We start from the raw sequence: 25,874 nt of genomic DNA on the forward strand, positions 1-25,874 counted from the left end.
GCATATTATTCAGTTTTAATGTTAGTCCTGAATCACTATGATGCATATCTAAGGAGGCTCATAATATTGGCCGGAACGGCACAAAATGTAATAGCATCAAAGACACCGGGAAACCATTTGTTTGATGTGTTTGATACCATTCAACTGATGCCGCTCTAGTCATTACCATGAGCCCGTTCTCCCCAATTGAGGTGATACCAACCTCCTGTGATACATATATACAGTATATCATAATAGTTTTTCTTAAGTGTATTATGTGAAGCTGAGCTTTACTTTGAAGTTTAAAGTGTAGGAATACAGGTGAAGTCAGTCATTGACGCAGATGTGTTGGCATAGCAGGAAGATTGTAATGCTGTCTACCAAGAGGTTGTGTGTTCAAATCCCAGGTGAGGGCATGTTGAAAATTCAAATCAAGTTAAATGTTATTGGTCACATACACATATTTAGCAGATGTTGTTGCTGGTGTAGCGAAATGCTTGTGCTTAGGAGTTAGAAGCAGAGCTGCCATGTCTATCGACGCAATCTTCATGTTAATGACTATACAGTACATACACAGTAATCATGTAGGTCAAAGTGAGAAAAATATGTATGTTGTGAGGCAATTTTGTGAATTCTTAATGACTGATTTTTGTTTGCAGGGCATCATGTGAAAATGTGAATCCCTATATGAAAGGTTATGCGATAACAAGTGAAATATCATCACGTGAAGTGTTCCCCAAAAAAATTATATTACAAAACGTGAAAATTTCACATGTGAAATCATGTGATTTTCCACGTTAAATAATGTTGCTTTTTTTCCCGTAAGGGACACCATAACATCTAGAAGAGGGAGAAAATGTAAGGTTTTGGCCCTCAGCATAATTGTGCAAGATTAAATTACAGGCACCAATAACTTCAGAAGCATTTATTCCACAAGAAAGCAACTTAGATTGTCAAACACAAGGGCACCAAGGAATTCCATGGAGCACCACTGTGGTGGAAGTGAGAGAGAAATGGAAGTGAGAGAAGAATGGAGGAATCTCTAGTTAATGAGTATTTTAGGGCACATATGCACATTCTCAATGTTCAGCTGGTTTGTTCAAGTTTTGCTGCCAATCTGTAACACAGCAACTGAGAAATACTATACAGTACATCAGACATTGTATGGGCCCGATTTAAAAAGTGCATTATTTATATTTGAATTGTGGTTTCTTCTGAAAAGTAGAACAAGCTTTCTTCCCCTATCTGGTGACCCTCGTGGATACAGACTATATCATGGAGGCAACATCTATTGCCAAAATGCAAATCCTCCCAAGATGTTGTTTTGTTCTCCAAGGCAAGATTAACCTTTTTAAGACCAACTTTCCTTGATTTAACATGTTCTTTGAATTTGCTGTCAATTTTGCTGTCAAAACAAAGATTGGAAAACATTTGAGTAGCTAAACATTTCCTATTTCATGCACAGACATAATTGAGCCATTCATTATTGTGCTGTAGCATTTCTTCTACTTTCTTTGCATCCCACACTACTAATTGTACCAATTTCCATCATTTCAAATTTATACTGTCTTTCCAAAATGATGTATTGTACCCTATGAAAAAGATGAGAGATTTGTGAACCCCCAGTTACTGACTCTGTGTGGGCAGTTACGACTGGCGGAGTGAATATAGGGTTTGTGTATTGTCCAGTATGATGTCAGTGGAACGTTCTTGTCACGTACATTTTCCCTCCCAGAACAGTAATTGTCAGAAAGAAACCTTCTGGTCCTTTTTATTTTAGTCTACAATTATGACGCCTCCACCCTCAAGGTCTGGTCTGATAAAGAGAGAGAAGAGACAACATTAATATGTGTGACTGGTCTAGTCACAATATCAACTTCTGCCTCCATCCTGACCACTGAATAATACATCCATGCAGCGATGCCCATATAAACAACCAGGGATACTAATGTGAGTAGCCTACATGACTGACTTGATTGAAGGGAGACCTTCAACCCTACTACACACACACGTTGACAAAATACACACAACCTTATATGTAGCAACACTATAGTCAATCTACTAAGAAATGTTTTCTTTGGGTATAGTCTTCCAGGAACTAACTTTTACACGTGAGCAGACGCTCTCATCCAGAGCGATTTATAGGAGCAGTTAGGGTTATGTGGCTTTCTCAATGGCACATTGACAGATTTTTCACCTAGTCAGCTAAGGGATTCAAACAAAAAACCTTTTGGTTACTAGTCCAACGCTCTTAAATGCTAGGCTACCTGCCACCCATAACTGTATGTTAAACCAGAAATGTTACAGATTCAGAACTACAAAATGATATATCATACACCATGATTGGAGAAAACGTGGTAAAGTTATGCTGCTTTAAATGTTGATAAACGTGTTATCTCACTTAGGAGAAAAACACCCTTGAAAGATTTTTTTAGTTCTAGAGGGATCTTCTTTGTTTATGCCCATTCAGGATCATTCACACACTCGCTATAGACCCACACATCTCTTTAAGAATTCACATGGAAACGGATGGCCAACCGTCAGCACGCTGAACCCTTACATTATCTCAACCAATTGCGTTAGGGGGAGTCAAGTGCGTGCGTGTGTGTACACGTGTGTGTAGAAGGGGGAAAGCATCATTGGGGTGAAGCATCAGCGGGGCAGATTCATGGGGGATTAATTAAGAGGTATTCTGCTCTCGCTGCTTCTTTAATCTCTATCACAGCTGAGATGCACAACTCTCCGCTGCCTCCATTTAAAGCATGCATAACCCCCGTGAATCTGCCCCTCTGATGCTTCACTCTCATGACGCTTCCCCACTTCTATACATGCACACACACACACACATGCACGCACGGACAAACACACACACACACACTCACTTGCCCCCCACCCCCACCCCCAATCCCAATTCATCATGGAAAGTCCAGTCTGTGCTGACTGAGGAAAGTATAACCAAGCCGACCTTGAGGAAGTCTTTCTCGCAAGACAACTCACCCAGGCCAGGACTTAGGGTCTGTCAAGATGATTTCTTATTCCATTTAATAGAAGAAGTGCAATGGTTTATATAAAGGGGTCATGGTTTATATAAAGCAGAAGGGCCAACCCTACTTGAAATGGTAAGCTGTTTAGTCAAAGCACTGTACACAAAAATATGTCCTTCCCAGTCACAATGATTTAGGGGCAGGAGAGGTGGATGGTGGGTAATTTTATGTTAAATCAGTGGTCTTCTGAATAGTAAAATAAGAAGCAGATGACAATTCTCCCCTATCTCCTCAATGACATGTTTTATGTGTCATTTGCAAGAGATAAGGGTGAAGGGATATTGCTGAAACATTGCCCTCTTCTATGTGGCCTCAATTTCATCCACAGGACACCACAATGCTTTGCTCTATCTCCAACACAACACATAAACTCAGCAAAAAAAGAAACGTCCCTTTTCCAGGACTCTGTACTTCAAAGATAATTCACAGATCTTCATCGTAAAGGGTTTAAACACTGTTTCCCATGCTTGTTCAATGAACCATAAACAATGAATGAGCATGCACCTGTGGAACAGACACTAACAGCTTGCAGACAGTAGGCAATTAAGGTCACAGTTATGAAAACGTAGGACACTAAAGAGGCCTTTCTACTGACTCTGAAAAACACCAAAAGAAAGATGCCCAGGGTCCCTGCTCATCTGCGTGAACGTGCCTTAGGCATGCTGCAAGGAGGCATGAAGACTGCAGATGTGGCCAGGGCAATAAATTGCAATGTCCGTACTTTGAGACACCTAAGACAGCGCTACAGGGAGACAGGATGGACAGCTGATTGTCCTCGCAGTGGCAGACCACGTGTAACAACACCTGCACAGGATGGGTACATCCAAACATCACCCCTGCGGGACAGGTACAGGATGACAACAACAACTGCCCAAGTTACATCAGGAACGCACAATCCCTCCATCAGTGCTCCGACTGTCTGCAATAGGCTTGTGAGAGACTGGACTAAGGGCTTGTAGGCCTGTTGTAAGGCAGGACATCAACGGCAACAACGTCGCCTTTGGGCACAAACCCACCGTCGCTGGACCAGACAGGACTGGCAAAAAGTGCTCTTCACTGATGAGTCACTGTTTTGTCTCACCAGGGGTGATGGTCAGATTCGCATTTATCGTCAAAGGAATGAGCGTTACACCAAGGCCTGTACTCTGGAGCGCAATTGATTTGGAAGTGGAGGGTCCGTCATGGTCTGGGGCGGTGTGTCACAGCATCATCGGACTGAGCTTGTTGTCATTGCAGGCAATCTCAACGCTGTGCGTTACAGGGAAGACACCCTCCTCCCTCATCTGGTACCCTTCCTGCAGGCTCATCCTGACATGACCCTCCAGGATGACAATGCCACCAGTCTTACTGCTCATTCTGTGCATGATTTCCGGCAAGACGGGAATGTCAGTGTTCTGCCATGGCCAGTGAAGAGCCTGGATCTCAATCTCATTGAGCATGTCTGGGACCTGTTGGATCGGAGGGTGAGGGCTAGCGCCATTCCCCCCAGAAATGTCCGGGAACTTGCAGGTGCCTTGGTGGAAGAACTGTCAAATCTGGTGCAGTACATGAGGAGGAGATGCACTGTAGTACTTAATGCAGCTGGTGGCCACACCAGATACTGACTGTTACTTTTGATTTTGACCCCCCCTTTGTTCAGAGACACATTATTCCATTTCTGTTAGTCACATGTCTGTGGTATGCGTTAGTATTTGGAGAGGACCCGGGTGGCATGCAGCATTTCTTCAGCTGCCTTAGGAAGTAGAAGCACTGTTGCGACCTCTCGACAAGAGTTGTGGTGTTGCTGGTCCATGTCAAGTCCTCGTGATGTGGACGCAGAGGAAAAAAAACTGCTCTCTCTCTCTACTGGTTTCAATCAGACCGCCATAGTTCCTGTGACCACAAAAACTAAGGTAACCTGTCTAAATTCTTATCACCCCGCAGCCCTGTAGCCATGAAATGCTTTGAAAGGCTGGTCATGGCTCACATCAACACCATCATCCCAGGCACCCTGTACCCACCTTAATTTGCATACCACCCCAAAAGATGACCCAATCTCTATTGCACTCCACACTGACCTCTCCCACCTGGACAAGAAGAACAGTTATGTGAGAATGCTGTTCATCAATTACAGCTCAGCGTTCAACACCGTAGTGCTCTCTAAACGAATCCCTAAGCTCATGACACTGGGACTATACACCTCCCTCTGCAACTTGATCCTAGACTTCCTGACAGGCTGCCCCCCAGGTGGTGAGGGTACGCAAAAACCCATCCGCCAGGCTGACACTTAAGGCAGGGGACCTCAGGGGTGAGTGCTTATTCTCCTCCAGTACTATCTGATCACCCACAACTGCGTGGCCACACACCATCCAGGACCTCTACACCAGGCGGTGTCAGAGGAAGGCCCTGAAAATAGTCAAAGACTCCAGCCACCCAAGTCATAGACTGTTCTCTCTGCTTGGCAAGCAGTACCAATGCACCAAGTCTGGATCTAACAGGACCCTGAACAGCCTCTACCACCAAGCCATAAGATTGCTAAATATTTAACCAAATAGATACACTGCATTGACCGTTTTGCGCTAATGAGTTTTTTGACTCATCATATACGCTGCCGCTACTGTTTATTATCTATCCTGTTCCCTGTTCCCTTGTCACTTTACCCCATAAATATATGTGCATATCTACCTCAGTTACCTTGTACTCCTGCACATCAACTTGGTACTGGTACCCCATGTACATAGCCAAGTTTTCATTACTCATTGTGTAATTATTTCCCCTGTTATTATTTTTTCTATAATCTTTCTATTTTTCTCTCTGCATTTTTTGGGAAGGCCTGTACGTAAGCATGTCACTGTTAGTCTGCACCTGTTGTTTATGAAGCATATGCCAAATACAATTTGATTTGATTTACTGCAGTCCCATTGATGTTGATCAGGGCATGTTCCCGTCTCTGCTTCCTGAAGTCAAACAACTTCTTTGTTTTTCTGATGTTGCGGGAGAGATTGTTTTCCTGGCACCACAATACCAGTCGTGGGTGAACAGGGAGTACATTCATCAGAGAGATGAGGACACACCCCTGCGGGGCTCCTGTGTTAACAGTCAGTGTGGAGGGGGTGTTGTTGCCAATCCTCACAGCCTGTGGACAGTTGCAGAGGGTATTGTCCAGACGCAGGGCTCTGAGCTTGGTGACAAGCTTGGAGGGAACAATAGTGTTGAATGCTGAACTGTAGTCAATGAACAGCATTCTCACAAAGGTCTTCCTCTAGATTTTCGTTTTACAAATGTTTCATCCCGGGGGAAAAAAAATCACTTTTCTCCGGGTAACCTTGTATTTCCCGCCAAAACCGGAAGTGTCCTTCAAAAGCATTATAAAGCAAATAAATATGTCTGGATTTGATTAGAACTTTGATTGAAGATTCACCTCTGATGCTTTGATCAAAAAGACAAGCCTGATGCTACCCGAGCCTGATTAAATGCATTTCATGAGCTCTACATTAAAGACATTTATTGAGCCCAAGCCCAAAAAATCCCAAATGACTGTGCCGTTATCCAATGCATAGGCTATATGATGGACAGGATACTGCACATTACGCACAAAATAAAAACATAGAAGTACATAGATGTAGCTATGCTCTCTTGGGTAAATAAATTAAACAAGCTCCAGTAGGCAAGTATGTATTGCTGAACTGTATTACTGTACTGTATTGTATTATACTGTATTATATGGACTGGAATTATGCACCTCGTTCAAACCATGGTACATCAAGAGAAAACATGTTATTCTGGTGCAGCAAATGCAGCGTATAAAGTTACAAGTAGGCTTATATGCTAGCAAATTTAATTTACATTTGTAATAATATTTCCTCTGTTTTTAGCTTACCTCCTCTTTCTCTCTCTAGTGTTTCTTCATTCCTTCCTCACTTTCAACAGTTAAATGAAATAAGTTTTGTTGTCTTTATCTTTGTCATTCTAATGACATGCTTGAATAATATAGGGCTAGAATGACATACAGAAGGCTTTCAATTCTCTTTACAAGGGTTGAATGGCTATGGGTCTGAATAAATAACTGCTATAGCCTACCGCCATCTTCTTTCAAATGACCTGTGAGTTCTTTTGGCTGATGTATTTAACATTCAGCAAACAAGAGCTTGCGTGTCTCTTCGAATAGTCTATTGGTATAAGAAATGCTACAAAATAATGTCCAGCAAGCTATTCTAGTCTACTTTTTTCTGCATGGGACTCCAAGAGCTAAGGAGCGTTTTTTACAGCGAGAGGCCAGTTGAGCACATGTGCCTGCGTATTGTGCAGGAGACAGAGGCTATAGGTTAGAAGCTTATTAAGCATAACACCTCATTCATTAGCTAAATATAAGGCTAATACTGCATTGAATTTATTACCTGAAAGAGGTAGGCTAGGACTTCTGTATATAGGCATATATATCAATCTTGAACAGGACTATCTATTTTAGATGCAATTTGAATGGAATTGATGGAGAGAGAGAAAGACTGTGAGAGAGTGCTCGCTCGTGCACTGATTTAAATACATAATATAGGAGTGTTTTAAAACTCTGCAGCTGCTATTTAAAAAAGTTACCATGATGAGATGATAGATCGAAATACTGATATGAGCTGTCGGTCCCCACCCTGAGCGTTGATGATTCATCATGCAGTGACCAGAGAGAAGGCCATAGAGAATCCAGATTTAGACATTGCATATAATTTAACAGTTCCGTTTCATGTTATACTCTTCATGTAATAATGTATTATAATTAATGTTTTTTCACAGTTATTTATCCCGGGAAAAAGGAGTGGTTTTGGGGCTGTTTTGGGGCCGGGTTCCCGCCATTCAACCCTAGTCCATATGTTTTAGGGCCGTGTGAATAGCGATGGAAATGGCATCTTCTGTGGATCTGTTGGAGCATTAGGCTAATTGGAGTAGGCCTTGATGTGGGCCATGACAAGCCTTTCGAAGCACTTCATGATGACAGGGGTGAGTGTGACGGGGCGATAGTCATTTGGGCATGTCACCTTTGTTCTCTTGGGCACTGGGACGGTGGTAGTCTCCTTTAAGCAAGTGGGGACTACAGCCTGGGACAGGGACAAGTTGAAGCTGTCAGAGAAGATGACCGCCACACTCTGATGACGTGACCAAGGATGCCATCTGGGCCGGCAGATTTGTGAGTATTCACGTCAGCCTCGGAGAGCGAAATCACATGGTCATCCGAAACAACGAGTGCCTTCCTGGATGGCTCGGCATTGTCTGCCTCGAAGTGAAAATAGAATATGTTAAGCTCGTCTGAAAGAGAGGCTTCATTGGGTACCACACATCTGGATATGCCTTTGTAGTCTATGATAGCTTGTAGTCCTTGCAACATGCATTGCGAGTCTGAGATGTGGAACATCAATTCATGTTTGTATTTGTAAATGTATCTCTGTAAGAGGATGGACGAACATCAATAATATAGTTGAATTGTTATAAACTGTCAGTAAACAGTATTATAGCATCAGATTTCTGGGACATGGATCAGACCATATTTCAGCAGGCAAAAATGATAGTGTGGGAGGTGCTTATCTTACATTCTTAGAAGAAGAGAGTGATTTAAGAATAAATACTACATGTTTGCTTTGGGATTTTTCTGGTTTGGGAAACTGATGCACAGTCTGGAACTACAGCAGAGTATGGTATGGCTTTGGGTGCAGTTAGATAGCCTAGCAGTTAGAGCCTTGACCAGTAACTGAAAGGTTGCTAGTTTGAATCCTCAAGTTGGTAGGTTGAAAAATATGCCCTTGAGCAAGGCACCTTACCCTAACTTCTCCAGGGTTGCTGTTCATCATGGCAGACCTTGGCTGTGACCACATTCTCTGAGGATGTTTCAGGGAGAGGGGATATGCAAAAAATGAATTTACACTCGTATCGTTTACGCGTTGAAAATGGCAGATTTGGGCACTGACAAGTGCCTAAATTGGAACACAGTGGATGTACAATAAGATGCTATAAATGACGTCAGGGCTCTCCGCTTCACAGTGCTGTATGGGTTTTGACTTAAATTCATTCTGAACTTGAGCACTGCACACAACAAGAAGTTGCCCCCATCCCTCTTGCTAGTTGGGCAACTTCAAATTTCTATATCATAAAACTCATGTCACATAAAGTGTACATTTTTTTGATCACTATGTTTGATGTACACTTGCAAGATGACATGGTGTCATACCCTGGATTGTTCTTCTGTATATTGTGAAGAAAATGTGCAGCAGAACACGAACCTGAATGCACTCATGACATTTCAATCTGCACCAGAATTAGGATCTCTCTCTCTGAATTGCCTTGTGAAAGCCTAACCCTGTTAGATTGTATTTTAAATATTAGCCAGTCATGTTGGAAATAGAACAAGCTTTCAAATTATGTCCACCTGACCTAGATTGCGATTTATAACGGGTCATTTTTGGATTACGTAAACAACAACAGTCATTGTTTGATGGTGGGGATGCAGGGTTGTGTTCCAAGCAAAATAACTACAAGTGTGCTCACTCTAGTTCCTCATTGGCACAATTAGGAGAGCTTGAAAAAGCACCTTATAGTTGAAAACTCTTCTTTGAGTCATACAAGCGCATTGACATTACTTAGGAACTTTGTATACTTTGGAGGGGTGTGGAGGGGTGTGGAGGGGTGTGCCACTTGGGGACAACAGTTGGTCCTCTCACTCAAAACCTTTGCATTTTTTTGTCTTATGTTGTACCTAACCCACATGTTCCAGGAATATTCTTATCATCCTACTGAATGTATCCAGAGCATTTTTAGATTTCTTTATCAACAAATGTGCCGAAAAGTACAGTAAATGTAAAATGGACATAAAATCAACAGTGTAATGTTTGGATTCAGTCTTGTGTCAGGTAAACTGTTGTGTCCTCAACTTTGGTCAAAAATAATTTCCACCATAATCTCCAAACTATTCCCTTTCAATTGCTATCATGCTTATTGTAATGGATCCCCCGGTACTGCTGCTCATTCCGTTCACCAGCTCCAGAGGTCTACGTCACCGGCCTTCTAGGCGTCACTGAATTGGATTCATTACCACCAACCCCGGACTGTCTTGTCTCATTACGCACACCTGGTTCTCATTCCCCCTGATTAGGATGTGTATATATATGCCCTCTGTTCCCCATTGTCCTTGTTGATTATTGTCCCATGTCTGTTGGTCTTGTGAGTACCTGTGCTCTGTAGTTTTGGCTTTCATGCTACACGTTATTGTGCGCTTGTTATTACGTGTCTCATCCCGTGTATTATTTAGAGATTTACACCTCGCTCTTTTGTTTGGGTTACATCCCTGTGTTATATATATGTATACTGCTCAAAAAATAAAGGGAACACTTAAACAACACAATGTAACTCCAAGTCAATCACACTTCTGTGAAATCAAACTGTCCACTTAGGAAGCAACACTGATTGACAATAAATTTCACATGCTGTTGTGCAAATAAAATAGACAACAGGTGGAAATTATAGGCAATTAGCAAGACACCCCCAATAAAGGAGTGGTTCTGCAGGTGGTGACCACAGACCACTTCTCAGTTCCTATGCTTCCTGGCTGATGTTTTGGTCACTTTTGAATGCTGGTGGTGCTTTCACTCTAGTGGTAGCATGAGACGGAGTCTACAACCCACACAAGTGGCTCAGGTAGTGCAGCTCATCCAGGATGGCACATCAATGCGAGCTGTGGCATGAAGGTTTGCTGTGTCTGTCAGCATAGTGTCCAGAGCATGGAGGCGCTACCAGGAGACAGGCCAGTACATCAGGAGATGTGGAGGAGGCCGTAGGAGGGCAACAACCCAGCAGCAGGACCGCTACCTCCGCCTTTGTGCAAGGAGGAGCAGGAGGAGCACTGCCAGAGCCCTGCAAAATGCCCTCCGCAGGCCACAAATGTGCATGTGTCTGCTCAAACGGTCAGAAACAGACTCCATGAGGGTGGTATGAGGGCCCGACGTCCACAGGTGGGGGTTGTGCTTACAGCCCAACACCGTGCAGGACGTTTGGCATTTGCCAGAGAACACCAATATTGGCAAATTCGCCACTGGCGCCCTTTGTTCTTCACAGATGAAAGCAGGTTCACACTGAGCACATGTGACAGACGTGACAGAGTCTGGAGACACCGTGGAGAACGTTCTGCTGCCTGCAACATCCTCCAGCATGACCGGTTTGGCAGTGGGTCAATCATGGTGTGGGGTGGCATTTCTTTGGGGGGCCGCACAGCCCTCCATGTGCTCGCCAGAGGTAGCCTGACTGCCACTAGGTACCGAGATGAGATCCTCAGACCCCTTGTGAGACCATATGCTGGTGCGGTTGGCCCTGGGTTCCTCCTAATGCAAGACAATGTTAGACCTCATGTGGCTGGAGTGTGTCAGCAGTTCCTGCAAGAGGAAGGCATTGATGCTATTGACTGGCCCGCCCGTTCCCCAGACCTGAATCCAATTGAGCACATCTGGGACATCATGTCTCGCTCCATCCACGAACGCTACATTGCACCACAGACTGTCCAGGAGTTGGCGGATGCTTTAGTCCAGGTCTGGGAGGAGATCCCTCAGGAGAACATCCGCCACCTCATCAGGAGCATGCCCAGGCGTTGTAGGGAGGTCATACAGGCACGTGGAGGCAACACACACTACTGAGCCTCATTTTGACTTGTTTTAAGGACATTACATCAAAGTTGGATCAGCCTGTAGTGTGGTTTTCCAAATCCAGACCTCCATGGGTTGATAAATTGGATTTCCATTGATTATTTTTGTGTGATTTTGTTGTCAGCACATTCAACTATGTAAAGAAAAAAGTATTTAATAAGATTATTTCATTCATTCAGATCTAGGATGTGTTATTTTAGTGTTCCCTTTATTTTTTTGAGCAGTGTATATACGTTTTTGTTTTGGGATTTTTCCCCATTGTTTTCATGACTTACTTTATTTTGGGTGGAGAAATTAAACCCCTTATTACGTATTCCTGTGCCTGTCTCCTATCATTATTTAGCGTGACAGAATAATTGACCCATCTAAATGGAGACAGCGGGAAATGGCCGAGCTGGTGACCATCGAAGAGACAGTCCAGCATCACGAGGACTGTCTCTCCAGATTCAGCAGCGCAATGGACAGCATGCTGGCAACCATCCTGCGTTTGGAGGGGAATGTGCTGTCCCTCCAGTCTCCAGAACCGGTTCCGGAACCAGCCCCCACACCACCACTACCGGCCTCCGTCCCATCTGAGCCGGTCCGCGGAATACCCCTGTCCCTCCCAGAAGGCCAGCAAGATGCAAGGGATTCCTTCTGCAATGTGACTTGTACCGCGCTCCCTACGCCGAAGCTGTCTCCGGGAGAGACAGGGTTGCCACCGTCATCTCGGTACTGACTGGACGGGCCTTGGACTGGGGTGCCGCAGTCTGGGAAATGGGCGGACCCAAGGTCGAGTCCTACTAGCGCTTCACCCTCCTCTTCTGCTCGATGTTTGATCATCCTGTGGAAGGCCGAGAGGCAGGTGAGCGCCTACTCCGACTATGCCAGGGATCTAGGACCGCCTCGGAGTTCACCCTTGAGTTCCGGACCATCACGGACCATCATGGCCTCCACCGGATGGAACGAGTCGGCTCTGGTCACGGTGTTCCGCAGCGGACTGCAGGAGAAGGTACAGATGGAGTTAGCCTGCCGTGATGACAACCTGTCACTCCACCAGCTCATCAGTATGGCGATCCGGTTGGACAACCTCCTGCGGTCCCGGTGAAGACCTGCGTGGAATCCGGAGCCCATGGCTACACCTTCTCCGTGGCTAGAGCCGATGTAGGTGGGCTCTGCACATTTGCCCGAGGCAGAACGTAGGAGAAGAGCAGTCTGGGCCTCTGCTCCTATTGTTGAGAAAGGGGTAATTTCTCCCTGACCTGCCCTCTATCCTCTAATAGGCGAGGAGGTGACAAGTTCGGGAATTCCCCTGCTCCAACCCAGATAGGATGCAAGATCTCCCCTCCTTTTCTGTCAACTCAAACAGTGTGTTTTCCCATTAAATTCCTTGAATACCCTAGCCCCTCACTCCCTTTAGCTCTGATTGATTCCGGAGCTGCCGGGAATCTTTTAGACAGCGCACTGGCCACTGCATTACACATTCCTTTGTTTCCCCTACAGTCACCCATTCCGTTTTGAGCCCTGGATAATCATCCAATAGGGACAGGGCTTGTACACCACATCACTTTTCCCGTTTCTCTGCTGACCCATGACACTCATTTAGAACAAATCAACTTTGTGATTATAGACACCCTCTGGCACCCCGTTGTTTTAGGTCTTCCCTGGTTGAGTTGGCATAACCCTGTTATGTTGGTGGCAGGAGTGTCAGGGGAGGTGTCACGCGGTGTCTGTCAACATCCTCAAGTGGATTTACCAGAGGAATACCAGGATCTGCACCAGGGTATCTCAAAGACCCAGGCTACACGCCTGCCTCCTCATCGCCCCTGGGACTGTGCCATTGACTTGCTGTCTGATGCAGCTCTCCCGAGAGGACACGTCTATCCCCTCTCTTATATGGAGACCGAGGCAATGGAGACCTACATACAGGAGAGCCTCCAGCAGGGTCTTATCCACCCCTCTACTTCACCTGCCTCCTCAAGCTTCTTTTATGTTAAGAAGAAAGACGGGGGACTGCGCCACTGCATTGATAATCGAACAAAGCTACCGTTAAGTTCAGCAATCCTTTACTCCTCACCCCAACCATCATCGAACAAATGCACGGGGCGCAGTACTTCACGAAACTGGACTTGAGGAGCGCCTACAATCTGGTGCGCATTCATGCAGGCGACGAATGGAAAACTGCCTTTTCCATGACCACGGACCATTATGAGGATCTCGTGATGCCCTTTGACCTGTCTAATGCTCCTTCAGTCTTATAGGCCTTTATTAATGAAGTGTTTCGGGGCATGCTGGGATGGGGCATAGTGGTTGATATAGATTACATTTTGTTCTATTTTGCTGACCGCGCCTAGCATGTCTCATTAGTCAGGTCTGTGCTGGGAAGACTGTTGGAGTATGATCTATATGTTAAACAAGAGAAATGTTTGTTTCTCCAGCGGTCCGTGTCCTTTTTGGGCTACCTCATATCCATGGAGGGAGTGGAGATGGAGGAGCAACGCATCAGCACAGTCAGGTCATGGCCCATCCCCAACTCCGTGAAAGCAGTCCAGCGATTCCTGGGGTTTGCAAACTATTTCCGGAGGTTCATCCGGGGCTTCATCCTCTTACCTCGCTGTTGAGAGGAGGTCCCCATCGGCTTCGTTGGACAGTGGAGGTGGGAGAGGGCATTCGAGACACTGATGGCATGCTTCACCACTGCTCCCATGCTGCCACATCCAGACCCCTCACTCCCCTTCATCGTCGAGGTGGATGCCTCCGAAGTAGAAGTCTGGGCAGTACTATCCCAGCGCACTGGAACCCCTCCAAAGCTGCGGCCCTGCCCCTTCTACTCCAAGCAGCTGAGCCCCGCCCAGAGGAACTACGACTTAGTGGACCGGGAACTCTTGGCTGTCAAGAAGATTCTGAAGGGTTGGAAACACTGGCTGGAGGGGACCAAACACCCTTTCCTGTTGTGGACGGACCACTGCAATCTGGAGTACATCAGGGCAGTGAAGAGGCTAAACCCGAGACAGGCCAGATGGGCTCTATTCTTTGCCAAGTTCCAATTCACGGCTTCCTATAGGCCAGGCTCGAAGAACGTGAAGGCGGACGCCCTGTCTCGGCTCTATGATGCAGGGACAGGAAACTCCCATTATCCCTCCACCCCGTATCATTGCGCCAGTGACGTGGGACATGAACGTTGACATATGGCAGGCCCTGCGCACGGAACCCGCACCTACACTGTGCCCGGAGAACCGCGACTATGTGCTCAGGGGTGTGCGGGACTGCCGGCACCTTCGCAACCGAGCCAGACCGAGGACTCTGTGGTGGACGAGTGGTTTCGGCGTGCTGAGGAGACCTGGAGTGCTGCGCACACTCGTCTCCAGCGGGCTGTGAATCCGCACAAGGAACTGGCCGAAAGCTATCGCATTGAGGCGCCTGTTGTTTCTCCAGGCGACCTGGTCTGGCTCTCCACCCTCCGCCTGCCCTGCCGGAAGCTGAGCCCGCGGTTTGTGTGGCCATTTAAATTCCTGAGGAGCCTTAATTACCCCGACTTTTCATGTGTCTCTTCTCAGGTCAGTGGTGCCTGGTCCCTTTGCTGAGGCTGGACCCAGTGGCGCCCCACTTCCTCCTCTGGACATCGAGGGAGGGCCGGCATACACAGTCCGTGAAGTCCTGAATTTTAGGTGTAGGGCGGGGTACAGCTCAGAGGAGCAGTGCTGGGTTCCTGTGATGGACATCCTGGACACTTCGGTGAGGGGGGGTTACTGCTGCTCAATCCCTTCACCAGGTCCAGGATGTCTACCTCACCGGCCTTCTAAGCATCACTGAATTGGATTCATTACCACCAACCCCTGACTGTCTTGTCTCATTATGCACACCTGGTTCCCACTCCCCCTGATTAGTATATGTATATATGTGCCCTCTGTTCCCCATTGTCCTTGTTGATTATGATCCCATGTCCTTTTGTCTTGTGAGTACCTGTGCTCTGTTTTGGCTTTCGTGCTACGCGTAATTGTGCGCTTGTTATTACGGGCCTCGTCCCATGTGTTTTTAGAGGTTTACACCTCGCTCTTTTGTTTGGGTTACATCCCTGTGTTTTATATATATATATATATATATATATATATATATATATATATATATATATATATATATATATATATACACACGTATTTGTCATGGGCTTTGTCCCCATTGTTTTCATGACTTACTTTATTTTGGGTGGAGAAATAAAAAAAACTATTACGTATTCCTGTGCCTGTCTCCTATCATTATTATTATACAGTGTGACACTTATGCATTTAAATTTAGCCCTATCCATAAAAGCCAATTCCCACAAGTGTAAAGGGTTAATACACACTTGTACATGTGTTAAACAGGACAAATATAAGCACCCACCAAATTATTGTATTATTATCATGTTAGTGGTTTTGCTGGCTAAGGAGAGCTGCTTCTTCTTATAACCTCCTGTCAAGATAAGCATTACGGGGGGGTGGAAATGGAGTGAGGTAATCAGGAAGAAGAGATGCTCTGAGTCCAATGTCAAAACTCAGAAATGCTGAGTCTCACGCAAGCCAAATCAGAAAGAATCCACTGTCCAATACACAGCTCGATGCTGATACAATCTAAATACAAAGTATTTATATCCAAGTCCATGCTCCACTATTTTAAGGGTGTTAATTGTTGTGAATAGATATATCAGTGCTATATGGATATTTGAGGAATAAACAAACAAAAAGCATTCCCCAAATTCCTTTATGTGATTTTTTTATTTATACAAAAATGCAAAATCGACTACCATAATTTCCGGACTATTAAGCGCACCTGAATATAAGCCGCACCCACTGAATTAAAAAATATATATTATTTTGAACATAAATAAGCCGCACATGTCTATAAGCCGCAGGTGCCTACCGGTACATTGAAACAAATTAACTTTACACAGGCTTTAACGAAACACGGCATGTAACACAAATAAATAGGCTTTAACAAAACACGGCTTGTAACAAAAAATACAAAATTAGCAGTAAGCTTTAGTTGTCTTTTTGCACTGAGTCAATTCCTCATGCTGCTGTTTCCAACGTCTTATCATCGACTCATTAAGACCAAGCTCCCGTGCAGCAGCTCTATTTCCTTTTCCAACAGCCAGATCAATCGCCTTCAACTTGAAAGCTGCATCATATGCATTTCTCTGTGTCTTTGCCATGATGAGGGTGACAAAATGACTACCGTAATCAGAATGATGGGAAGTTTGAGCGCGCTCGATTTAATCTAAACAGTAAACAAAAAAGTTGTTTGACCTTAACCTGTTCGGAAATTTCATTGGTCTAATGAAAGCTTCATGCCGGCAAAAAACTGAGGACGTCACAGAATGTGTTTTTTTGGAGAAAAAAAATAGAAAGCGGGAAAAATCCATATATTAGCCGCGTCATTGTTTAAGCCGCGAGGTTCAAAGCCTGGGAAAAAAGTTGCGACTTATAGTCCGGAATTTACGGTATATGATTATAGAAAAGTTCCACTGTGAAATTTCAAAGGTCGGATGTCGATTTTTTTAATGAGGTGTTTCACAGGGATACAGTGTCCATTGCCTTACTGGGAGCATTTAAAGGAACAGGTTTCTCTGTAATGAAGCAAAGATTAGTTTTTGCATGGATGGAACTCCAAATTCTATGTGACATCCGGTACGGGATAACATGTTAAATGCGTAGGAGTAAAAGCAAGGATTGGATAAAAACAGACAGACTGAGATAAATATTGTGGGAGTTCTCACATTTGGCTGACACAAAATTGTGCTGAAGCACAAATGTTTTATCCATTAGATAGCCGCCTATCTTCTTGGCTAAGAGGCTTTTCCCCCCATAAACCGGCGAAGATTAATTCATATTTCTCTGATCAAAGTAATGGTGTATACCTTTATATATTTTCTGCATATACTCTGCTGAAAATCTCAGCAGAATCATGAAAAGCACATACATTTTTCAAATAGTGTTTTTGTTGCAGAGAGTATTCAAAGGTTTTGATCATTCTCTCTTGAGCTTCATGGTAACACATGGGCTAAATTCACAGTCATGCCTAGTGAAAGGCAGAGATACATTATCCAGTTTAGTAATTACTGACACCCATGTTTTATTCGCTCTTGGAATAAATCATGAATTCCACAAAGTGTTTCAATACCGTTTGTAGTGTACAGTTACAACCAAACACCAGAAGATAATTAATATATGTTTTGAATGATACTGATCTCACACTCAAAGACATCTTTAAAAGGGTATGCTAATGCACTTGAGTACCATCAAAGATTTTGTGAATTCACCAGGAATTGGGTATTCCTATTCCCCCATATCTATTTTTTCCTCACATATCCAGCTCTATCCTCCAGCAGAGGCAAGGTATGCCACTAGTAACCTGAAAGGGCCCCAAGCTACAGTAGCTACCTTTCTTCTCTGGAAATCATTACAATCTCCCTCTACCTCTAGGGTCAGTAAACTAATAGTCATTCACCTGTGTGACAGGAAATCTTTGCAGTGTTGCCAATGGGAGCTAAGGAGGTTATGTTTAAGGTTATGGACTCCTACCAGACTCACACATCATCACACAGTGGATTTCTTCCTCCAACAGTCCGTCCTTGCTCCCTCCCGCCCGCCTTCCTTCCTGTCTGCCTGCCTGCCAGCCAAACCATTTACCTGTGCAGTTGGACTATAAGATCAAATACACCACAGACACAGATACATACCATAAAACTATAACACATTGTTGTAATGCAACACTCTCCATCATGGCTTTGCTTATGGATGGCCTCCAGTGAATTCATGGCTACCACTCCTGTCGACCGTTTACAAGGACTCTGTGGTGAATGTTTCACAGGCATGGAACAAAATGTATTCAAAGGCACAAAAGCCTCAGGCTTTTCACTGCTGTGACTGCTATTTTTAAGTCATAATGCTGTGGTATTCAAAAACAGAAATGGAAGGCAACTAGCTAATGCTTTAATATAATTATTTACCAGTCAAAAATAATTCACCTGTCAAAGTGTTTGAAAAAGACATATGAACTTGACTGAATGACAAGGGGTCAGTATCTGTCTCTATTTCACTGTACACATTCAAGGAGCTGATACTTCTAAACTGCCTCCAAGGTTTCACCCAGAAACAATTTTAATTGGAACAGAATGAACAAAACAGAATGGAATGGAATAAAATCCCATAGGACAGAATATAAAAGATCAGGTTGAACAGGGGGTACAATGTCAATAACATTTTGTGTGAAAGGGAAAACCATGCCTTTCTCTCTCGCTTTGACTCTGTCCCCTTTGCCAGGACCAAGCGGTGGCAGTGCAGGAGGGAGGAGTCTGTGGTGGCTGTACTCTGATATGGCCACACAATAATCTCTGTCCTGCAGAGTCGGCACATCTCCTGGCCAGCCGGGTCCTCAGAGGACTAGGTTTGGCCGTTTCTGCTGGGCCCGCTAGCTCGCCATCCAGCTAGCTAACACACTGCACCACACTCTTACAGCTTACAGTTCACTAGGGTAAACAGACAGACACCCATGGAACATGATGTCTGTTCTGCTGTCATATTATTTAACTACACTCCCTGGGGATCACAAATCTGTAACGTTACAGTGGATTTTTAAACTAACCCAATGTCATTTGATTGAAATGATGCGTGGTTTCCAAAATGATTTGGAAAATATTAGGGGAGGTTTCCTTTTCTCCTCTCTAAAGAGGTGTTTCAGCACACAGCAGAAGATACCACCTACAGAAACTTGACAAAGTAATGGAGACAAATCTATTTAAATAATTGCAGCAGAGTTGGAGTGCCCATCAGTCAGGAGGAAACGGGGAGCAATACCTCCTCTAGACAGAGGCTCATCCATCACGGCAGGACCTTCATTTGAAATGTTTAGGAATCCTGCTGTTGATTGTCTGAGCCTTGTCTTAAAGGTCTGCAGGGTCTGGTCAAAACAAGTGCACTACGTAGGGAATAGAGTGCCATTTGGGACACAGAAGCCAGGGTCTCTCCAAAGCCAAGACAACAGTACAGCCCGAGCCAAGACATGACCTGTTTTTTCTATGCATTGTAAAAGTAGAACATCATACACAATATATATAAAACAAACAGGCAAAATCAATACCTAATCTGAGGGTGGCCTTGAAGTTACACAGGCAGTCAGACGTGCTGTGACAGAATCAACTGGTTCTGTTGATTTCCATCCTAATGGTTCATACAAAATTAACCACAGCACTCTGAGGTTATGTACATTATGGCTACTGAAAGGTCCTCCCCCTCAAAGAAGAACTACAGGGTATTTAAAGTATAAAGGAGAACACAGTGGTCACTGTCTAAAAAAGGATTTCCCAAACTCGGTCCTGTCTGGGAGCACGTTTTGGTTTTTGCCCTAGCACTACACAGCTGACTCAAATAATTAGCTGTTTAGTGCTAGAGCAAAAACAATAACGTTCACCCAGGAGTTGCCCCAGGACCGAGTTTGGGAAATCCTGGCCTAGAGCAAGGCTCCCCAGCCCTGTTCTTGGAGAGCTACCGTCCCATTTGTTTTCTCTTGATTATAACAATTAGCTTGTTGATAAGCTGAATCAGGTGAGCTACAACTGGGGTTGGAGTGAAAACCTACAGGGTAGCGCTCCAGGAATAGGGTTTGAGAGGTCTGATCTAGAGACTCCAAACAATCTCAAGTATTGATCCCATTTAAGCAGAAGGCTCTTGACCGACACATTCGGCAGAAGGGGGTGATAGGTGGCATATACGAATGACTGATCATTTCTGCTCTTCTTATGATAATAAATACAGGACACAGATCCATAAACACCCTCCTTTTTATGACTGCGTCCCAAATAGCACCCTATTCCCTATTTAGTGCACTACATTTAACCAGAGCACTAAAATAATGCACTACAAATGGAACAGGGTGCCATTTGTTATGCAGGCCTTTCTCTTTCCCCTGGTCAAACAGTGCTGCAGATTATTTCATATAGTGACAGTGAGGGATTTGCGGACGGACTTGGTCTTTTTGTGGAGCCACTCAGTATTGCCATTAAAATTACATGGAGCGCAGTAAAAGTGGGTAGAACCATGAGAAGTGGTTAACACAGTGTGCGTCCAAAATGGCACCCTGTTCCCTTTTTGAGTGCACTACCTTAGACCAGACCCCATAGGGTTCTGGTTAAAAACTATTATACTAGGTAGGAAATATGGTGCCATTTGGGACTCAGGAACTCCATTAGAGGGTTCGTTGGGGATGTCACAACTCGGCTGAGTGTATTTGCTGCTGTCTTGTTGTGGGAGATGCATGCCTGTCATGCAACAGTAAAGTAGTGGATTACCCAAAGATACTTGGATAGCTATGAGGTTTACAGAACAGTTACAGGTAGGTTTACAGAACAGTTAGAGTTGAGTTTACTGTAAAGTTTTACAATTAACAAATCTAATAGATTATGTCACCTGACTCTACTTTTGTTAATCTAACCAGACCTGTACAAAATGTGATTGTCAATAATTTAACACAATTAGTAGGGCACTCCATCCGGCCCATCAAGGCTATGTAAATGCTACTGACACAAGTCAGTTCCAGAAGTGCTAAGCAATGTAACAGACAGGACATGTGCTGTAGTCAGGTCACCATAGCCAGTTACATTAATGCATTATATGTCTCCCTCGTTTATCACATAATTCATGTAGTTACGATATCCCAGTGTGGGTGCATGTTTTGAATGATAATCTCTCTCCTGTATACCCTCCATAGATACTGCTCAAGAGGGCCATCTCCTGTTCTATGTAATAGTGGACTCCTTGGAGAATGATTTGATTATTCTAAAGCAAGTGTTTCCAGCTGAATGGTGACAAGACAAGGTTTGTGTCTCAAATGGCAGCATATTCCCTATATTTGGCACTTGTTGTGACCAGGGCCCAAAGATCTTATCCAATGAGCACTTGTCAAAAGTACTGTATTATGTATGAAATAGGGTGCCATTTGCAACACAGCCCAAATACAGTTATGTATATGCCTCTGAAGAGTGCGACATAAGATCTGCTCTGAGAAAGTGGTGCAGAGCGGTGTAGGCAAGTGTGGGTTTTGCATGCAATCTGAAGGTATAGGTTGGGGAGTATGCCTGTGCATAAATATGATGTCAGACGAGACGCAGGAAACTCATGAAGTGTCACATGTCATCACTGTCATATATACATTCTATTCTCCTTTGGAATTAATTCACAGAAGATGGAGATGAAAGGACTGAGAATGCACACAGCATTTGCATTGTTTTCAGTACAGCCTTCCAATTGGCAATATTTACCTATATTCATATATCAGTATACCTGCTGGGTTTAGTTAAAATGTTACCATTATGTTACCAAATCATTTCTTAAAAAAATAATACTTTCAGCAGAGTAGATCTACTATAACAGCCACTGAATAAAATGCTTGCTCACCACTTTCAATTCTCCCTAAAATCTATATCCTGTCATATCCAGTATGCAATGCATTATGAATGTATTGGATTTTCAACAAACAAATACTCCACAGCAATGGATCACTGAGATACATAACTCTTTACATGTGCATTCATTTTGTCTCCCCACATGTAAACCCTACAGGTATGTGCGGTGTAGCAGTGTAGATATTTAATATGCTGTACTCATATCTTCTTTTACAGCTCATCTGAATAACATGGTGCATTTATGATCCCATATTTCACATGTAGCATATCATATAGTGTGTGTTGCCTTTTCATATTCTCTCAGGTTGTTGGTACTAATCCCCTTGGATACTACCAGAAATCTTCTAATCCACTAAGGTATTTCAGAAATGTACGTAAACATGGGCTATAATTTGCAGTATATAAAGTCATACCTGCATTGTGAGCATTTCAAAGCAGGCTGTGTTGTGTTTAGATTTTTTTTAAAGCACTCACACCCACATTTTTACTGTCACTTTTGCAGTTATTATTTAAATATTTAAGTATCTGATCCCTTACAGAAAAAAACACATTCATGTAAAAGCAACAAGTGATAACATGAAGCTTCACACGTGAAAACATGATATAATGTCAAATAAATGTGACAACATGGGGATGCAACAGTTCAACAGTTTTTCACATGTGAAAATGCAACTCCACATGTGAGAGTTTGAATTTCACATGTGAAAGAGCAAATTCCACATCTGAATCTGCAATTAACAAGTGAGTTGAACAAATGATATTCTCCTCGGAGGTGTTAAAATGTGTTAACTGGCCTCATGTGTCTCTTTTCCTTTTAATGTAAGTGGTACGTTGTTCAGCTAAAATAGTTTGCAAATCCCAGGTGAGGACATGTTGAAGAATAATTGTTATCTCAATAAACATACACAATGTAATCTAGTGTGCCAAATATGTAATTTGAAAACACTATGTAAAAAGTGTTGTTTGTGTCTGTATCCCAAGGACTCATTTTTGTTTGCAGGGCATCACCTGTTAATTTTCATGTGAAAAATATTCACATGTGAAAATCTGAATCACAGTTATGTGATCACATGAACATCCACATGTAAAACTTCATATGAAATATCATCACGTGGTGTTCCAAAAACATGGTTTCACATGATTTCACATGTGTTCCTTAAATGGAATCTCTTACTAAAACTATTTTAGCAAATCCAATGATAAAATGTTTTGATTTCATTAGATTACAAGAGTGTTACACATTGCGATCAAAAAATGTTGACTTTTGCTTTTTGGTTTCCCTCAAGGCAGTGTTGAAATCAGTTCCTTGATGTCCCCCAAACTACTTGACAGGCTATGGTTTGATATCCAATGTTTGAACACTTTCCAATGCCAAGTTGAACATCAAAATTGCCTTTTAAATGCAAATGAACAAAAATCACTCACTATGACTTATAAACAGGGTCATCACACAGTCCAAGTGAGGGATGCTTTGACGCATGTGCCAATCTGCATTCACTGACACCTACTGTGTCATCTATGAACAAATGGATAGGCTCGCTTTGACCTAAAGACCACAAAGACAATACAGTCATGAATGGGAGACATTCTTCAGTAGGACTGACTGTACTCAGAACACAAAACCTCCTGTCTCTCTCAAACTCTTTCTGCAAGAAATGTTTCAAGGACACCCGCTGGTTCTGTTCCCTCTGCATGCAATTCCTAATCACTTGTGGTGTGGATAACATCTATCAACTTACTAATGTGCTGGGGGGTGGGGGGTAATGAAAGAGACTTTATTGACAAGTCAAAATATATATAATAAAAAAAGCATTGACATCAAGGAGGCTTTGAAAGCCATTTGGGGCAGCTGCAGAGACAGAAATGTCCATGAGTTGCTGGCACTGTAACTGGCACTCATTATTGACTTGGAGGGGAAATATATTCATTATCAGCATAGCCTACCTTATAAAAAACAACAATGAAACACAGCCCAACTAAGATATAATTAAACAGCACACTTACCTTGAATGATCACAATTATAGCAAACAGTTTCAAAGTCAGCTTAATCCAAGGTTCTTTTCCCTGTGAAGAATACAATACAAGCTTCTCCTCTCTTCTCCTTTTCTCCTCCGCTCTTTAATTATCTCTTTTCTCATTTACCCCTACCTCTCTCGTTGGTGCGTTTCTTTCATTATCCTTCTCTGTGCATAGCCTAGTGCCCACGCCAGAGCTGATGCCGCAGCGTGTGCCACTAGAAGTATAAAACAATAGGGTGAGAGAGAGGGAATGTAGGAGCCACAATGAGTCTCCCTGTGGTTTTACAATGACGAGTGAGAGAGCGAGAGAGGGGAGAGAGAGAGCAAAGCAAGCTTGTATGAATGTGTGAGAGAGCGAGTGGAAGAGAGCGACAGAATGAGAGAGGGTTTGTAAGCACTGACTAGCTCGCTGACTGGCTCAGTGGCGACGGGCTTGCGTGTACGCTGGGAGCTGGGGCAGCCGTGATTGGTGTGAGGCAGCCCCCTGTCAGGTCCCCGGGGCACTGGGATCTTCATCAAGCAGATTATAGGGTGCTGGAGAGCCCTCCCTCCTACAGAGAGAGAGCCAGTGATGTACGCTGTGGTCACTGGGGGGATATTCTAATCAGAAAGACAGTAGTGCCACTTGGGGATGGCATCTCATCCAAGCTAATGTGTTCACAGATGATGCCACGGAAATGGGGGAGTACTGTAGTAGTGTGTTGAGGGGAGAGAGGGAGAGACAGAGATAGCGAAAGGGGAGGGGGTTGGTTTACCATTAGGGCTTAACTCTTATTAGAGTCAGGTACATCAGCAGGCTTCCACTAATATGCCCTTATAACCCCTCACACAGAACACAAACAATACAACAAGCCCTTTACCTTTTCTATATTCTGCAGTAAAGCAAAGACTGTAAAAAACATCAAAACAAACTTCCTGGTCCCTCTGAAGTCTGTCAGTTGTAGTTAACATGTGACCTACATTCTCATATTTCCATGTCTTGCATGATTAAATGCATTGCTAGTTTCCTCCACTTGGAGGAGGTGGACTCATCGATTGCATCCCAGATGGCACCCTATTCCCTAAACAGTACACAACTTTTGACCAGAGCCCTATGGGTCCTAGTTAAAAGTAGTGCAGTATAGAGGGAATAGGATGCGATTTGGGATGTAGATGAGGACTCCTCCACTCCACTTGGCCATGATGGTTAACATCAGACATTGTCTCCCCTTCACCTCTGGGAAATTGAAGAGGAAACATGAGATTTAACCTTTCAAATGAGATCTTAATGTGATGAGAAAAATGGAGATGACACACATCAGTCATGGGAAAAGGTTACTGAGGCATTAGCATTTAGCATGTCTAATCCACATCACAGTAGGATTGTCTTGAGGATGAGCAGTTTTTTACTGCATTTGAACATCCACTGCCTGACTAAGTTTAATTTGGAGATTGTAATACTACAATGATAATAACAATGCATTTTATTTGCGCCTTTCAAGATACCCAAGGAAACATACAGAGTAAGGAATAAAATGAAATAGCAAATGTTAACGTGACAATACTAAAAGCAAAGTGCATTACAACAAAGGTGCATGGCACCCAAAAAATAGCAAGCTCAATAATACAAGGGGGCACAACAACAACAACGACAAGGTCATCAAGGCAGTTAAAATTGAGAGGCTAACTTCAACAACCTTTGCATCCCCTGCATCAGTGGTTCCCAAACTGAGGGGTCGGCAGGAATTTAGTCCAGCTTTGAATTTAAGATTTTACACTACCAAA

General features: G+C 43.7%; 1 protein-coding gene across 1 annotated transcript in view; it reads right to left on the reverse strand.

Moving 5' to 3' along the window:
* The window catches only part of LOC106578565 (cadherin-12), a 250,360-nt gene extending 225,884 nt beyond the window's left edge, over positions 1–24,476 (reverse strand). Inside the window, exon 1 of the mRNA XM_014157554.2 lies at positions 24,096–24,476. The gene's annotated coding sequence lies outside the window, so the exon portion shown is untranslated. The remainder of the gene's footprint in view (positions 1–24,095) is intronic.
* Between the last annotated feature and the right edge of the window lie 1,398 nt (positions 24,477–25,874).

The sequence above is a fragment of the Salmo salar genome, chromosome ssa19, assembly GCF_905237065.1.
Source record: "Salmo salar chromosome ssa19, Ssal_v3.1, whole genome shotgun sequence".
NCBI classification, from domain to species: Eukaryota; Metazoa; Chordata; class Actinopteri; order Salmoniformes; family Salmonidae; genus Salmo; species Salmo salar.